The 19652-nt window shown below is 40.4% G+C and overlaps 1 pseudogene; it reads right to left on the bottom strand.

Moving 5' to 3' along the window:
• Window positions 1-17871: 17871 nt before the first annotated feature.
• LOC133723147 (pentatricopeptide repeat-containing protein At5g66520-like) lies at window positions 17872-19628 on the bottom strand (annotated as a pseudogene).
• Window positions 19629-19652: the final 24 nt, after the last annotated feature.

The raw sequence follows: 19652 nt of genomic DNA, 5'->3' as shown, positions 1-19652 counted from the left end.
GCTCCATCTTTAATCCTTTAAATCGTTCCCAGATGAATACTTGCAGAAAAGTGGTAGAAACCAATGTAGTGACTCCACACCGACCCACCCTCTCCAACTCGTCAACAACAATATGGTCAAGCATACGATAAACGTGACCAAGGAACATTGGTCCCAAAGGAAACCTGCTGCCGGCTGCTATTGCAATTGCCAAGGGAAATAAGCGCTCTTCAACATACTCATAAGAGAACTCAATGAAGACAAACTTCGTCAGCCACAGGGATAGAATCACTTCCAGACGGCAACCAGAATCAAAGCCTTTACCTGGGACAAATACCCCATTTTCGGTAACACCCCAAAAATGCTTCACCCAATTCGAGAAACGGCGCTTACTTCCTTTAATACTGGAAGCCCCTTCTACAAGAACCTGCAACTTCTCTGAGTCAAAATCAAAGCCAAGAGGGTTGACGGAACCAGTAATGGGAAGCCTCATAATGTTCAAGACATCCTCCAAAGTAGGGGTAAACTCTCCCCACTCGCAAACGAAGGTATGCGTGTGAGGATTCCACCTTCGAACTACATGACGGAGAGACTCCACATCCCTGTTGATATCGCAACGGGCAGAGATGAATACGGAAGAAAGAACAGCAGCCTCCGAAAGTCTGATTCTCGTAGTCTCATCTCCTAGTTCATAGTCAACCCATTGCGGCCATCCCGTAACTAAACCACAGGGATACTCAAAGTTGATGGGAACTGCCGGATAATCCCCCCTCTCAATCAGTAGCCTGGAAATCTGCTCAAGACTGACATCTCTGGAAGTTTCATAATTGCCTCTAAACTCCTTCTTAAGGCCATCCTCAAGCACGAAATGGTGATCAACTAAACTACACACCTCAGGAGCCATGATGAGATTAGAAGAATACGGGGACCTGCACATGCAATAAGGTGTCTCTTAACAAGAGAAAGAAAGTATAAGCCATTGAATCACAGCACGCTATTCGCAAACAATCGGCCTTGAATCAACTAACCATTACATATCAAGTAGGAAGCCGAGCTAAAAAAAAAAAAAAAAAAAAGAATGATGAATGAAAGACGCAAAGCCAACGCATTCAATCCAAGCTAACAGGCACAATCTATGTGATAAACTAAACTATGCGATACCAGGCTACATCATGCTCCATTGCAACCACAGCAGTAAGACTCCACGCATAATGAGCATAACGCAAAAAGAAAAAAAAACAACAACAGCAATCCAAGCCACTCCATGCTCAGCCAATTCATAATCATACACCAAGCAAAGGGCTAAACTAAAAGTTTTGAATCCACATAGCCCCAACCAAGCTAATAAGCACGATGGACCAGGCAAACTAACAGCAAATCCCATCATAATTAATGGCAATCACAGTAAAAAAAAAACCGCGCACAAGGCAAAAGATCAAGTCGCTCATACTGAATCAATATATTGTTGCATCAGGGGACTAATCAGAAACCAAGACTATTGAGTGCATGCAGCCACGCCAAGCCAAGAAAAAAAAAAAAATAATAATAATAATAATAATAAGCAAGCTAGGATGCGGAAGGGAGAGAAATACTTACAGATCAAAGCACGCGGTAACAGATCAAGCACAATATGATCTCGACAGCAGACTAATATAGTCGAAGCCACAAACAATTGCAATAGTAGAGTCGATAACACCAGAATAGGACATGCAACGAATCAATCACGGCAGCGAAACAACAATATCACACCAGCAATAGGCGATTGCATTTGCAACCTGATATCGCATTGGCCAAATATGAAATCACAGCAACGGCGGGTTTTGAAAAAAAAAAAAAAAAAAAAAAAAAAAAGAGAAAGAAGAAGGAAAGAGACAAAGATGGCAAAGGGTGAAGATGGTCAAGCAAAAGAGGATGCGATCTGATAGGCTTACCAAATGTAGAAGAAAAATCGCAGACCGGCTACTTAGCGAGTGTGGTGCGCCCGCTCCGTTCCTTGAGAGAATAAGAGAGCAGGAATGGAGGCTCTCGAGCCAATTAGACTTAAAAGAAGATGAGGTTCTTTCCTTAGACCAAGAGTCCGACTCCTAGAGAAAAGCGCCTCGTGCAAATCAAAACATGGGAGAAAACGAGGAGAAACGGAAACGACTCTGCACGCCAACTGCTATTTTCCTAGAGGAAAAAGTAGCTGAAAAGTAGGATTCTTCTCTTCTAACTAGGAGTCCAATAACGGTGAAGGTCTGTTGCCACGTGGGAAGCCTAATAAGTCATGGATCGTATCAATGAGATACACAGGCCAACTCGACTCAAAAAAAAAAAAGAGAGAGAGGAGGGAAGTCATATACAGTCACTCGACGGGCCTTCGAATTTTTGATTATGTAGCCCGTAACGCGGTCACACGAGCTACAAAATCAAGGGGGCTAATGTTGATACCCAAATTTCCACAAGTTCGAGTTTGACTAAGTGACAGGTAAAGGGAACGAGTCACCGATCTCATAACCTGATTGGGCCTTCAAGCAAGCCCATTTTACGGCAAAAAGGGAATTTTCTATTTAACAAGCGATACGAGATGCCTAAATATTCAAATAATTGACCGGGATTTCCAAATCGACTAACACGCTTATTTATCACGCGATACGCGTAGGCCCAAGCTACGTTTGGGGCTCATACGGCGGGATATGGTGTGGAAGGTAACGGATCATGCGAGGCCCATCGTTATGATAAGGCCCATCGGTAATTTTGGACTTGGGAACCAAAATTCACGCTTCGAGGGCCAATATCTCAACGTGGGCTAGTAGAGAGATGAAAGCAAACCCAACAAGACTTAGAGCCCATTAGAGTCTTACCCAGAGTCCATTACATTAGGACCCGTAGCCCAAGAAGTACGTTGGAGTCGTCTTCTTCAAATCAGGAATGTCGTTCCGTCGAGTTACTGCTGGGATTGCTAATCCATCCTTTTCGGGTAAGAACCTCAAGTCTGTACAAAAGCCTCCCAACTCTCAAAACCTCGCTCCCAATTTCCGATAATACTTAGATGTTTGCGATCACAGTTTACAATAGCACAAATCAAGGGATTATGATCTCTCAAAAATCACGGCAGCACGAAATCTGGGATTTCCGTTGCCACCCTATGCCTGCACCACCGGTCTTTACCCACATGGCCAAAGCAGGTTTTCATTCTTTCGATTTCATAGGGAATACAAGAACTGAAGGTCTTAGAATGATCCCATCAAAACTAAGAATACTCTTTCAAAACCTCTGGTTCTCGGTACAAACCCTTCCCCTCAATCGCCGCTATAAAGGGCGAGTTCGTTGCCGTAGAAAACCAAGCTACAACAGCCCAGAAATACAAGCAAGAGATCAAGCTTCATCTCTGATAATCTAGCCACCAATATTCAAGTAGCTTGAACCCAAAACCCAGAATTATGTTGTTGCCGGAACTCTCTCTCTCTGCTAAACTCTCATGCATCCAGCTCCCACACCTTTCCTGCCTTTGAGTCCTGTTCTTATAAACTCAAGTTTAAATCGCTACCAAGTAGCCGCTGTTATCATCAGGCTAAGTAGCTGCTATTATCGTCAAGCCAAGTAGCCACTGTTACGTTTAACAGGTTACAACGAAGTTGTTCTTGGGACGACCATTGAACGACTTTGGGCCTAGTCTCGCACAACTAGGAGGGTCTTGCTGCAAAAAGTCACAAAATCACCCTCACACAAGGCTACCACGTATAAACCAAGCAGCTTTAAAAATAAAAAATAATTCCTTTCAAAAATAAAAAAATAAATAAAAAATAAAAAATAATGAGGAAGTAAACAACATAATACTCTAGGTAACAACATTTATAACCAAGGTTAAAAAATAAAAGAGAAGGATATATCCGTGTTCGACTTGGACAGCTATGCAATCTCTTGCTTATACATACATGTTCTGATGTTCATATCCTCTACTTAAGCTTCAATAAATGAAAATATTCTCCTCTGTACTGGATGAAAAGTTTTCCTTGGGCAATCAAACTAAGCCAAGGAATGGAAGTATAGTAATAACGAAAAATATCATGTTCTCACCTGTGCTTCGCTTTCGTGGCTGGTTATCAAAAACACCCGGAGGAAGCCCAGAACACGTCTGAGGTCTAAGCAACTTGGGAGAGCACTCAGGTTTAGGGTCCTCCAACTCCAAAGGACGTCCATGCTTAGATTTAGATAATTCTGGATGGGCTTCAGTGGTTGCATTGTTTACTCGGTTTACTCCACCTGCTGTAGCTCTGAGGTTAATAATTGCCTATCGCAAAAGAAGAAACCATAAGTAATAGATCGTCAGCTAGTTAAATTCAAGATAAAGGCACAGCATCCACACTTATGCCATGCATGATCAGCAGAAGAAATATTTGAAAAAAAAAAAAAAAAAAAAAAAAGCAGTGCAGTTATATGTTTCTAACATTATATGAAACTACCTAGGAAATCTCACTCTTCCGAAACAAATAATTAAGTTCTTCGGTTACAGAACCTGCTTCTCCCACCCCCCAAATTTTACAGTATTGCAGCCTTTTTCTTTAAGCCACAAATGAAGGTGTAAAATGATAACAATCATGAGGTTCTCAAGCATTACAAGTTACTAGTGAACTTCTATGTAAGTGTCCCATTCCAGAGAAAACTCATCACCGAGAATATTAAACTCTTGCACCTAAACTAACTAACCGAAGAGTCTTCTGTGGACCAAGGTCCACCTGCACCAAGCCGTTAGGGTGCGCCTGAACGACACGCGCGGTCACCTAACCGCGGCTGGTTTTGGATGGGTACAAGTTGACATACACATGGGAGGCACGTGATAGCAGTTCTCCTTGTCTCTCTCCGCCTCCGAATTTGATTCACCCGTATCGTATCAGAGGAGGTGATTGACGTTGCGAGTTCCGGCTGCGGTGGGAGGCACCTGATCGATACCCTTCTCCTTCTCATCGCACATCTCGTTCATCGTCATCTTCCTGAGGGGTATATTGGACATTTCACCCAAGACCAATTCCTAATTTCCCGCGGAAAGGACCTATTAGACGGAAATTGAGACCTCAGGGACTTTCAGATTAAATTGGAATGTCAGGGACTGAAACGATGAGAGAGACATAGTACAAGGACTAAACATACTTTAGCCCTAAATTTAACTTCCTAAGAGCATCTCCCATGGTAGGCTAGAAGCCAAATGGTTTTAGCCTACCAAAAACAGAATATTCCCTCTAATATGCTTTTTTAGCCTACCAACAAAAAACAGTGCTGCCACGGTAGGCCAAAATCAAATATCATCACATCTAACGGCTATAATTTAATTTGATAATGACAAAAAAAACGGCTATTTTTCTAATCAATGATATAATGATAGTTGTAAATAACGGTAATAAACGGCTATAATTTGAAAATGACAAAAAAAAACGGCTATTTTTCCAATCAATGATATAATTCTAGTACTCTTTTTCCCAGCTCAGAATATATTTCCGAGTATGGTTTTGACGAGGCTATCAATAAAACTAGTCGATTTAGTTAAATGAAAATAAGTATATCATAAAAATTAATTGTTACACATTTATTTTAAAAATTCTAAACATATCAAATATTGGGCTCATATTGAAGATCTCAACAAGATATTTACAATGATGTAATTTTAATATTTAGTAACATTATAAATAACCCATGTATATAGGAAAAATGATTTTTCTTAAATGTAAAATTCATGTTATTAATGAAACAAAAAAAAAAAGGCAGTGGGGCCCACAATTTGGCTTACCAAATCTCAGCCCAAATTTGGCCTAGCATATTTGAGAAGGCCAAATATTTTTCTTGGCATTTGAGATATAGCTTACGGTGGGAGCATTGAGTAGGCCATAAATAGGATTATGGCTTACCGTGGGAGATGCCCTAATAGCTGTCTAAAACTTTCTGCAGTGAACACTTTAAATATGGAAATTCACCATAACTTGATCATCACTCCTGAATAAATCTACACATGTAAAAATCCAAACTGCCAAACTATCATATCATTTGAAATTGGGTTAAATACTGCTTACTCCCTATACTTATAGGGTTTCATCGTTTCAGTCCCTAACCTTCTAATTTCACCTAAAAAGTCTCTGAACTCTCAATTTTGTCCCAATTGATCCCTGCCGTCAAAAACTCCGTTATCTCCCCCTAAAAAGTCTATTATACCCTCATTTACTTAAAAAAATTATATATATATATATATATATATATATATATATATATATTTTTCTCTTCCTCTCTTTTTTTTATTATTTTTATTATTTTTTATTTTTTTTTCTTTTTACCTCTTCTTCTTCTTCCAGCTCTCTCGCCTCCTTCTGTTCATCTCCTCATCAAGATGGTTCCAATCCACAGACCTTCAAGAGGTGAAATGAAAAAAATAAATAAAAGAGAGAGAAAAAATAAATTTTAAAAAAAAGTAAGTGAGGGCATAATAGACATTTTCAGCAACTTTAACATAAAATTTTGACGGCAGGGACCAATTGGGAGGAAATTGAGAGTTTAGGGACTTTTTAGGTGGAATTCGAAGGTCAGGGACTGAAACGATGAAACCCTGTAAGTATAGGGAGTAAACAATATTTAATCCTTTGAAATTAGATAAGTCATGGGAAACACAAATTAGTGTGTACTCTTGCAGTGTAACAAGTATCCAACAACATTCTTCAATCTTTAGAAATTCAACAAAATTTATACTCTACAATTTTTGACATAAATAGATTTAATTGAATTGAAGCTTACAGTGTTATGTCCCGAACCTAAATTTACAAGTTTACTAGTCATTTGGACAGTAAACGACAATTACTTTCACTTTTTACTTTGTTTTGATACTTTTAGTGGCCCTAAAAGTTGACTTTTTGTTCGGATCAGTTTTTGAGAAAATTTTCTTCATGAAAGCCATAAAAGACGTTAAACCGAGTCCGTGCATATGTGGTACACAAAAATCGGAGTTTGTATGAGAAAGTTATAAGCGAAAAACGAAAGTTATTGTTCATGGTAATTTAGTATAAATATGGGAAGTTACTGTGGTAGATTGGTAAAATTTCATTTTCTCTCTCTCTCTCTCTCCTCCCCCGAGCTCTCTCTCTTCGTTCCTACTGTTCATCATCGCAACTTCGCCGTCCGGCCACCTAGGACGTGCCACCAGCATCGTTCGACTCGTCTCCTCCTCCTCACCTAGGAAAGTATAAAACTCCCTTTTCTTTTCAATTACTTATATTTTGTCCACTCACGCTAACGTTTCCATGTGCTTTCCCCCTGGGCCCTTCGCTTTCAAATGTCCAGTTTGCAGAGTAGCTGGTTCAGCATAGTAAGATTCGCGGTATAGCATCTGCTGCTGTTGTATTCCTTATTGTAGGTTATTTGTTGAACCTACTTGTATCTTAATTTCTTTTTGTCCTTTAGATTGCTCTGATAACCTGTGGGACAAATGTTGTAAAGTTTGGGAGTTACACTTGTGTATTTGGATGATGTTGTATTGTCGGATTTCAGTTGCTTATTGTGGAGTGGTTGTGTTTTGGGGAGCAGGGTGGCTCCAGAAGAATAAGAATGATTTATTAGAAGTGTGAATGTGATTCTACAGGTTTTGGGTAGTTCATTTTTAGGGGTGGCTCTGATACCATTTTGTAACACCCCAACCCGGATTAGAAAACTAATCTGAATTTAAGGAGTACTGGAATTATGCTAACCACCATCTATCCCTTATAACACCAATTGTAAACTAACCACACCGCCTCATACATCTCCCCATACAGTGGACAAGGATCCCTCCTTTGATACCTTCGATCCCCCCTGTAATATGAGAGAGAGTTGGTTTCGGCGACGCATCGGTGAGAGGAGAGAGACAAGATTGAGATTTTTTTCCCGCCCCCACAGCGAGAGGAAGCTCATCTCCCCGTCTCTCCCCCTCTCCAGAACTCTCCCTCTCTCTTTTTTCTTTTTTTCCCCTTTTTAGAAAAGAAACAATATCCCGGAGGAATGAGTCGGTTCCGAAAGAGACGAAGGAGTTGAGAAAATTCTGGGCTTTTCTCCCAAATTCAATACCCCTCTCGACTCCTCTAGAACCTCCTCTTTCTCTAATCTCCCCCTATCCTCTAGATGCTTCGTTCTGATCCCCTCCTTTTAAACTCATTTCTTATCTAGTTATTTTCTTTTCTTTTGTCGGCAAACATAATAATACCACGTGTAGGCTTAGAGACCTACATCATACAACAATAGCAGCGAATTTCTTTGGCTTAGATACAATTCATTTAAATTTCTTTGGATACACATTGATAAATCAATGGCAGCCAATTTCTCCATTTACTAGAAATAACTAATTTCATATTCGATTCTTTTATACACTTCTCAAATCTGTTAAGATAATAAAAAAAATATTTATTCCATTTTCTCGTGGTCTCCTGATTCTTTTTATTTGAGAAAGATATACTTTATCAATAATTACTTATTACTAAACAATCACATAATATGCCAGTAAAGATTATTTATTTCTAAAGTGTCTCAGGTATTACATGAATTTTCGGTAGAGTTATTCCTAAGGTGGGCCCCACAGGGCCACCTCAGATTTCAGGGTGAAATTCAGGGCAGGTCCTGTCATACTGTGGGTAGTTTAACAATTCAGAATCTTAGACTCAAAATGTAATTATCTGCAAGTCGTGCAAGAAAAATTATAGACTCAACAATTTCCGACATAATAAGATGCAACTGAGCTTACTTTGAGTAGTTCAACACATGTTAGAATCTTAAACTCAGGACAAAATAATAACCGCAAGAAATAACGCATAATAGGTAAGCATGGAATGAACAACAATATATGCAAACTTTCCATTTTCAAGTGCTTTATATGTTTCTTTTTCTTCAACAAAAGTTTCAAGCAACCCATTCAATTTCAAACATGTAAGCATGGAATGAAATACAAATTTAGCCATGTTGTAGTATATATGAGTCATGTTGTAGTATACATGAGTCATAGTATAAATGTCTATATCATGTAATAGGTATTTGAGTGTATAAACATAGATACTTGAGTGTATGAGGACTTGTATGACATGCTTTATGCCAAGAGGCAACAAGCATGGCAAATATGATCATTACAGACACCATGTGGAGCTGTAGCCCTCAATCAACCAAGAGAAGAATGTTACCAAATTGAGTTTCTCTTGGAGCTTTCACACTAGCTTTGTATTTCTATAAATACACTTCTTTGTGAGATGAATAATACACTGGAATCTCCATTCTCTCTGCAACATTACTCTCTCTCATTCTCTTTGTTAATTTACGTTTTCCTTAAACACGTTATCAGCACGATGTTGCTCTAGAATTAGAATCAAAAAATCGACAAAGAGTAGAGCAAGTTCAAATCCAACAAAGTCATTTTTCCAAACCTACAACAAACCCCCAAACCCTACCACATATCAAAGCCCTTGATCCAAGTTGTCGGACCGCTGCCGAACCGCTGTCGAAGCCCTGCCGAGACCTGCCGAGCAGCTGCGCAGGACCTGCCAACACCTGCCGAGACGTTGAGCAGCAGCTGCCGAGCATCTGCCGAGACGCTGCGCAGCAGCTGCCGAGCCAGCTACCGAGCACTTTTCCGACAATTTTCCGGCAACTTTTCCGACACTTTTCCAGCAACTTTCCGACAACTTTTCCGGCGACTTTCCGACAACTTTTCCGGCAACTTTTCGGACACTTTTCCGGCGACTTTCCGACAACTTTTCAGGCGACTTTCCGGACACTTTTCCAACAACTTTTTTGACATTTTTCGGTGATTTTTCGACAACACTATTTCGAGGTATTTCTTACTAAAAGTTCCTGCTTTTGAGTTTTAATTTCTTTTTCCTCTCTTGTTTTTCTCGGGAACTTATAATCAGAAAGCGGAATCGTGGGGATTCACGCTATATGAACTAAGAGCGTTCGTAATAAATGAACTAAGAGTGTTCATAAGACTTCGGACTAAGAGCGTCCGTAAGCATTGAATCGTGGGGATTCACGCTATACGAACTAAGAGTGTTTGTAATCAATGAACTAAGAGTGTTCATAAGACTTCGGACTAAGAGCGTCCGTAAGCATTGAATCGTGAGGATTCACGCTATACGAACTAAGAGCGTTTGTAATCAATGAACTAAGAGTGTTCATAAAGACTTCGGACTAAGAGCGTCCGTAAGCATCGATTTATGACCATATAAACATCATTGTTTCGGTCTAATCTAAATATTCTTTGAAGTTGATTTCTTGGTAGCATAGCTCGGAAATCTTATTATTTTAGTTTTCGTGGAAGTTTAGCTCCGAAACTAATATATCTTCTTTTCTTATTCTCAGGATGTCGAATGAACCTAGACTCGATTTTCCTGTGCTTGACTCAACAGGCTCAGGTTACTATAGCTGGGTAACTGATGTTGAGAACTATCTCACTTCGAGGGAGATATTGCCCATAATCCAGGCGCCTCACTAGGGCCTTGTGTTCTATCGAACACCCATAAAGCATGCTCAAGCAATTATCTTGATGCGACGTCATATGGACAAAGCACTCAGGTTGGAGTATGTGTCGATCAAGAATGCAAGAGAGCTATGGGTAGCGCTAGAAGAGCGCTTTGGCAATATCCAAGATACCCTCCTCCCTGACTTGAAGATTCAGTGGAATGATATACGCTTCTCCGACTTCAAGTCTGTTTCTGAATACAATTCAGAAGCTCTTCGCCTCAAAGTCATGTTGAGGTTCTGTGGAAAACCTCTCACAGAAGAAGAGCTGATTGAGAAGACTCTCTCCACCTTCCCTGTCGCAGCACTTATACTGTCAAAGCAATATCGCACTGACTTCAATGCTGGACGACTTACGAGGTTTAATGAGCTCATAAATGTTTTGTCGGTAGCTGAAAAGCACGACAACATCCTCGTAAAGAATTATAATTCAAGGCCTATAGGAACCAAGAGCGTTCGTGAGGCGAATTATATTGCACCCAAAAGAGGGCGCAAGGAGCGGTACCCTAATAACAAGGGATATGGAGGACGAACAAGTCCATATAACCACCCCAATAAGGAAGGAAATCGCAACTATAGAGCGGGCACACGGGATGGCAACACCACACGTGGGAGAGGTGGATATGGCAACACCAGCCGTGGAGGTCGCACCATGAGATATGGTAGTAGCAGCAACCCTCCTAGGTCATATCCACAACGTGCACAACTTGCACCTCAAATAAAGGGAGCTAACCACAATGACATGTGTCATCGATGTGGATCAATTGAGCACTGGTTCAAGCAATGCCATGCAAGTACCCAACTAGCTGCAAGCTACAAGGAGTATAGGCAATTGAGAGAGCAAGAAATCGATCTTGCTGAAGATAAAGATGGTGAAGATATCACTCTCACCACTAAAGACTTCCAAGCTGCAAATAAAGAGCACGAGGATGCCGCAGACTTTGATTAGAATAGTCTTTTCTATTTTCCAAAAACGGCAAATGTGCCTTAGTCAATAAAAGACAATTGTATTAACTCTTTCTCAGTGGCGCACCCAATGAAATATGATGTCTAGGAAAGTAATTGAGATCGGGGTATTTAAGCGAGCCTCGCTCCACCAACATCTCTCTACTTACCTGGTCATATTTTATTGGAGTTACCAAACGGATTGAGTGACTACAATTTGTCTAAAGTTTGATTTTGGAATAGACTTTGGAAAACTTTGATGTAATCATTGACTATTAATAAAGTGTCGCATTATTATTCAATGTCATGGACATGTGTTAAAATCCGAACTTTATTATTTGAAAGATATAAAGAGCCAATGGTTTTCATGTGAAAACACATGGTGAGAATGGACAAGTGTTCCTTTGCATCACCTCTAATGACTACGGACATAAACGAGTATTAGAGGAACTTATGTGTCGCTCTAGTGGGTTGCATGCAGCCACTATTCAAGTCATCAAATCAAACCATGTCATAAAGAGATGACTTATGAGATTCTGACACATATAAGCTTTGACACGACCGGTTGGAACATCCAGGTCATGATATGATGATCCATATATTAAAACACACGGATATCATTCATTTTGCAAAGCTTGCTTTTTAGCAAAAGTAGGATCGAGACCATCCTATGCAAAGGACACTAAATACCATTCTTGCAAAGAATCCAAATTGATATTTATGGACCCATTCAATTAACCAACTTGCAGACGTTTAAATATCAAATGTTGTTGGTTGACACGCAAACATGCTAGTCACGTGTTGTGCCATTGTCCATATGTAAAAGCTGCTTATGCTATACTCCTAGCACATATCATATGACAACGGGCTCACTCCCCGGATCATCCTATTCAGTCAATCGGGTTTGACTATGCTAGAGAGTTTACATCGAAAAGTTTCGATGGTTATTGCAATGAGAGATGTTGGACATCACATTCCCATATACACACCCAAATGGTCTCGCGGAAATAACTACGATGATAGTTTGGACATTGGTGATGCGCACCAAATCTCCTTATAAACCGCTTGGGGTGATGCAATATCGCATACAACTAATGCTAAATCATCTCCGACCTACCGCCACTCAATGTATCTCTGCGTTACAGCTAGTGGCTGGGTACAAGTATTTTGTACTTACGCACATTCGAGTGAACCATTTATGTGCCAATTGCGCCGCCACAACGCACTATGATAGGTCTTTCAAAACGAGTGAGCAACTCAGTTGGATTTGAGACTCCAACAATCGTCCGCCACTTAATGCCCTTGCAAGGCGATCTCCTTAAAATATCACTTTGATGAGACAGTCTCCCCATCGTTAGGGGGAGATAAGAACATGAATGTTCAGCAAGAACGACAGGAATTGTCGTGGTCTGTCCCCACTATGTCTCATCTCGATCCCTATTAAAGTGACAAGATCACACACATTTGCTGCAAATATGCCTGCAAGGAAGGACGTCCCTACAAGAGGACGTAGCGCCACCCTACACAGAGGTAGCCAAGGCGCCAACGCCATAGAGAGTGGCACTCTGGCGTTACAGGCCATGACTCCAGCTAAGATGCATGGGAGGCCAGTGGATTCCAAGGATACTTTGGCACAAACCAATCCTTGGATCACACTCAACATCCGTCTCATGAGTATCTTCTGGATTATGGTTATCGTTGGGGGACGCCTCAAACGTCAGAACCTATTCCTGAGAATATAGAGCTCTATGAAAATTACACTAGTGTACATGAGACGTGGGATAGAAACTCCATCATAATTGATGATGTAGTTGCGCATTTTATTGCGCATGAGTTTGTTGAGTACGATGATATCGAACCACACTCTGTTGAAGCATGAATACCAACATAGATAAATTTGGCCTAAAATGGAAAGATGCGATCCAGGTTAAGATGGATTCTCTAAACGAAGAGGAAGGTCTTTGAGCCAAGTGATGCCAACACCTCCTTACATAAAACCTATTGATTAATAGGTCTTCGTTAGAAAGCGTGTTGAGAAAAAGAGATGACAATATCGCCTTATGGCGCAAGGCTTCTCACAAAAACGCCCTGGAATTGACTACGATGAGACATATTCTCTCGCAATGGATGTCATTGCACTCCACTACCCTGTCAGTTTGGTAGTTCCCGAATAACTGAACATGCAGCTTATAAATGTGGTCACTATGTATCTCTATGGGGATCTAGATACAGAACATATATGAAAGTTCATGATGAACTTTATTTACCCAAGTCAAGTGGCTCTAGACCACGGAGCGCGTTTGTAATAAAATTTGAAACGCTCACTAAAGTGACTACTTGATTGGGAAGGGATATGCCCTCACGTTTTCATAAACAAGTTTCGGATTCTATCGCGGTTCATGTTGGACATGATCTTCATTAGAAGCCCTTAAAGAGCTAAGGGAAACCGCTGAACACTTGAAATCCGAGTTTGAGATGAAGGATTTTTGGGAGAACACGATTATACCTCGGTTTGGAACTTGAGCATCGTGTTGATAAAAGCTTAGGCATTTTGACAAAGTCAAGCCTTCAAGCACCCCCATGATCGTCTATAGTCTTGATCCTAAAAAGGATCCTCTTCGTACAAAGGATGATGACGAAGATGTGTTAGAGGCAGTAGTGCTTTACTTAAGTATAATAAGCGCATTATTATACTTAGCTCAGATACACAAAGACTAGACATCTCATTTTACCATGAACTTGTTAGCTAATGTATAAACTCTGCGCCAACGCGACACCATTGAATTGGAGTAAAAGATATCTTTCGATACTTAAGATGTATGATCGATATGGGCTTATTCTATCCCTACAACCAGAAACGCCGCCAACGCTGGCCTGCGTTTTCTATCCCCACCCCAAAACAACATAAGTGTTTTGGAAGGTTTTGCTGATGTTGAGTATCTCATAACCCATACAAAGGTCTTCCCAAAACTGGTTAAGTGTTCACCATGGGTAAAGACCGCGATATCTTGGAGGTCTACAGAATAGACCTTAGTCGCTATATCTTCGAACGATGCAGAGATTATTGCTCTTCACGAAGTGGTTCGTGAATAGATATGGATTGGATCCATAGTCACGCATGTTCAAATAGTTGTGGTTTGAAAGTCTACCACAGATGAGCCTACAAGCATTTAGGATAATGCTGCTTATTTTTGAACAAATGAAGCAAGGCTACATCAAAAGCGACAACACCAAGCATAATCAGCAACAACAGACTTCCTCAAAGATTGAAATGAATCAAATCCAATCAGAGGATAATGTAGCGGACTTATTTACTAAAAGTCGTTACATAAATCCACCTTCGAGAAACATGTGAAAAGCATCGGATTGGAAAGGTTATCCGAACTCCCATGATTAAAGCAATCAGGGAGAGATATCGACATCAGGGGGAGTTATGATGTCTACATGGTCGATCTCGAAGAGTGAATGACGTGTTGTACTCTTTTTCCTCCTCGAGCTTGTTTTTGTCCCACAGGGTTTTACACTCGAGTAAGGTTTTAACGAGGCAACGGATGAAGCGTCACCACCAAGTTTGAGCGGCACAAGGGGGAGATGTCTATATATATGGTCTCGAAACGTGAAGAGTGTGTTGTGCTCTTTTTCCCTTTCGACCGAGGTTATTTTTGTCCCACAGGGTTTTTGTCACTCGGCAAAGTTTTTAATGAGGCAACAAGAGAAGCACCACGTTTGGGAGACACAAGGAGGAGTCTAAATCAGGGGGAGTATCCAGAAACATACTCCACACTCAAAGCGCGTTGTGCTCTTTTTCTCCTTCGACCAATGTTGTTTTTTTCCCACAGGGTTTTACTACTTGGCAAGGTTTTTAACGAGACAACTTAGAAGCGCACGGCCTAGACAATACTATTGACATGAAATATCCAAGGGGGAGTGTTGTAGTATATATGAGTCATGTTGTAGTATACATGAGTCATAGTATAAATGTCTATATCATGTAATAGATATTTGAGTGTATAAACATAGGTACTTGAGTGTATGAGGACTTGTATGACATGCTTTATTCCAAGAGGCAACAAGCATGGCAAATATGATCATTACAGCCACCATGTGGAGCTGTAGCCCTCAATCAACCAAGAGAAGAATGTTACCAAATTGAGTTTCTCTTGGAGCTTTCACACTAGCTTTGTATTCCTATAAATACACTTCTTTGTGAGATGAATAATACACTGGAATCTCCATTCTCTCCGCAACATTACTCTCTCTCATTCTCTTTGTTAATTTACGTTTTCCTTAAACAAGCCAATTCTTAATCTGAAATTTTGATCTTTGTCCCAAGTCCAAAGGAAACTTCCAAACTTCAATTCAAGATTTCTTACTCTACTTCCTTCATGACCATCCCCTACCCAACCATAATTATGATCGACCACATATATTTCCTACACCTTTGTTTTCCTTTTCAATCAGAGAGCAGCTATGAAAAGAACATTCAAAATATGCAAATGATGCTTCATTGGTTAAATCAGAACTGGCACTTGCGCATGCTAAGAATGATTATTTAATAGATAAAATATCTCGTACAACTTGATTAATTTACTTATCATTTACCAAATAAAAACATGGAATACTACATTTCATTAATATGAACTTCACGCTTGATCTTTTGCTAAAATGACAGTACAATTCTGAGAGAAATTGATCAGCACTTTGCATAAGTGAAGAGGGCCTCCACATAACCTAAATCAAATAACTCATATCTGTATTTCAAATATACACACATGAAATAGATACAAATAAACCAGCCCAACTGAAGTGACCAGCAACAGGGCAGTAGAAGTGTGACGGGAATTGAAATAATTGGGACGGAGTGAGCTTTGTTTTATTATCTTTTTAAGCCCCGCCCCACCCTTGATAGGCCCAGCCTTGATGGGGCTGGATCACATGCTCTCCCGAATGGGAAACCATTGCCTTACCACCACAGTAAACACACACAACCCAAATGAGTTCGAAACAAAATATTGTTCGAACTTGAGCCAGAATGAATTTTGTTAGTCTGGAGCAGTTTGAGATTTCCCATATTCAGAGTGTAACATGACTTCCTTGCCAAACACACCCGGATATTGACATAGGAACCCTCTTCCTTGTTCATAGTTTCATACCCCAGACTATGTCTCTGGTTTCCTCCGTCTACTGAGGTTCTTAAGGACGCTAGAAGAAAACTATAAGTGATTATAGGAGTTTCTAATCCAGAAAACGGGTAGCAATGAAGAAAGAATCAAAGAAAGTTACTTACCCTGCACCACTTGTTTGTGACAGCCATAAAGTAACTCCTGATAAAGAAGTTGCCATTTATCATCCCTTCCGGCAGCTCCTGTTGGCCTCCTCATGAGGCAATTACTGCCCTAAGGTAATAGCAACATTACTTTCCTGGAAGAGCTTGTTTTTTAGCGACAAGAACATTGGCTTTTACCCAAATTTTTAGGACCAGTCAAAGGGCTGGAACTTAAAGGATTGCCAGGTAAAAAAGTGAATATGTAGTAGAATTCAACACACTTTGTAAGGCAATGCTCCAATCTTGAGCAATCCTTACATTGTATCCAGAGGGTTTGAAAGTTGATGAACACAATTTGCCTCTAACAGTAGTAAAATATTGACAAAAGGAGGACTCCTTTTGTGTTGCTGAAAATGAGGTTGCTATGCTCCAACCAGGGACGGACGCACGTAGGGACGAGTGGGGGCAACTGCCCCCAGTGGCTTTTCATTTTTTTTGAACTGGCTTCATATTTTATTGAGAGCAATGCTCCCAGTGGCTTCTCTTTCAACGATTCTGCAAAATGCATCTTGAAAAAATCTAGAAAAAGATAGAATCAATTCCAAAATTAAAGTTTAGACTTTATATTCCCTCATGCGATCGGATTAGTTGGTTCTGGGTTAATTTGAGCTTCTATATATGGAAAGTTTCCTTCCAAAAATAGAAAAAGAAAGAGAAACTAGAGAAATTCTAGGGGAATATAAATTTGTTGTTCGATTTGGAAGCTACTGTAAAAGTTTCTTAGATGGCCAGTTGAATTTTTTGATTGACAAAAATAAAGGGAGAAATGGTTTGCAGAGAGAGAGAGAGAGATGAGAGATAGACGAGAGTTTCTGGGTTGATGCCTTGACGGGTAGTACGTAGAGGCAGAAAGGATTAATCAGATTTGCAGATTTGCACATGGTGGTGTGGTGTTATCGAGAAGAAATAAGGGTAAAAGAGGAAGTCAGTATTTTAAGAAAATATCTCAAATTCTTGTTATTGGAAACCACTGCCATGAGCTTGCTATACATATACTCTTAGGTTATTAATAAAAATACTAATTATAAATATCAAAGGTTGAGATCATCTTATAAGTGTTGAGTCATTTGCACCGTCGGTACATAGAATAATTTCCATTTTTGTATTCATCAAAATTTGGTTGTGTGGTTGTTCATTTTTTTTCCGCCCCCATAGCCAAAAGTTTCTGCGTCCGCCACTGGCTCCAACCATAAGGAATACTGTAACAGTCAAACAAATTTTCTTCACTGGAGAGGAGACAGACTTGCCCTTCCAACGGCAAGTAGCCCAATCAATATGAGAGGGCCAAGGATTTCATCTGCAATGTTCATACGGTTTCAAAGTGCAATGAATCAATTCATATGGAAAACACGATCAGTGTATCGAGTTACTATTAGATCTGTTAATAGGGAATGCACAATGCATATATAACTATAGACTTACCTTGACAAAGCTCTGGGAAAACAGAATGTAAAAGCGTTTACCTATAGGAAAAAAGAAAACTTGGGAAGAAAGATACAGGCAGGTCAACAAGAAATAAATGTTTTCTTGATAGCACTTGTGTGTCAACTGACTCTCAGCTACAACTTAACAGTTTAGTCTTCATCACCGGCAAACCAAAAAGACTTTAAATGCTTGGCAGTTGCAAGCGGTAACAACATGATTTCCTGCATGAGAACATGCGACCTGTCTCCAGCCGTAAACTCATAACCCTCGCCACTGACTTCAATTAAGCTACATCCCGGAACCTTTCTCACCCTTTTTTCCTCCATTCCCTTCCTTAAGAGTTTGGCAGCGTCCCACTGGTTTTCAGAGACATGGATATTTGAAGGAAGAACAAGCACACCGCTGTGATCTAATTAATCTTTGCCCAGTGAAGCGCTCCGCCATTTCTTTTGCCAAATCAAGATCTCCATGAACAGTACAGACATTGAGCAATGCACCCAAGACGGACAAGTCTGGCTCCATTGGCATCTCTGTCACAACCTTCATAGCCTCCTCTAGCATCCCAGCTCTCCCCAGTAAATCTACCAAACAACCATAATGCTGGACCCCTGGCTGTATCCCGAAACTATTTTGCGTACTTCTGAAGATTTGCAATAACTCATCCACCATCCCCACTCAGACTGCAAGCACTCAAGACACATACAAATGTAACTTCATTAGGTGGAATTCCCTCATTCTTCACTCTCACAAACAACGAAATGGCACTGGCACTCTCACCATTATTAGCAAGGCCTGAAATTAAAGAAGTAAAAGCAAACACATCAGTCTCCGGCATCTCATCAAACACAGCACGAGCGGTTTTAACACAACCACACTTTTGTGTACACGTCAACAAGAGCAGTGCCCAACACCGTATCTAATCTCATCCCCTTTCCTGTTGACATAGGCATGTATCCACCTTCCCTGATCGAATCACCAACAAAAGCACAGGCAGTGAGCGCACCGACAATCCCGGCATGGTTAGGAAAAACACCAGCAGTCTGCATATCAGCAAAAAGCTCCAAGGCCTCTCTAACAACCCCAAATTCAGGTACCCGTTAATCATAGCGCTCCAAGAAACCGCATTCTTGTCAGGCATTTCATCGAACAGTTGGCGTGCAATCACAATCTGGCCAGACGTGACATACCCACTACCCAATGCAGTCCTGGTAACTACATCTCTATATACGCTCATATCAAACAGTTTATGAGCTGGGTTTATAAAGTCACACGTCACATACAAATGGGTCAAGCCATTCTGCACAAAATCATAAGACTCCCAACCCGACCTAGCCGCATGGGCAAGAAACACTAGACAGCTCAGCACTAGTTCAGCGAAAGGAATTGGAGGGTGTAAGTAAATAAACGTAGATTTTTTTTTTTTTTTTTTTTGAACAAATTTAAGTTGATGATTGAGATCAGATCAGTTCAGTTAGAGTTTTACTGT

The sequence above is a fragment of the Rosa rugosa genome, chromosome 7, assembly GCF_958449725.1.
Source record: "Rosa rugosa chromosome 7, drRosRugo1.1, whole genome shotgun sequence".
Lineage (NCBI taxonomy): Eukaryota > Viridiplantae > Streptophyta > Magnoliopsida > Rosales > Rosaceae > Rosa > Rosa rugosa.
This window is presented reverse-complemented; position numbering and strand designations above follow the sequence as displayed.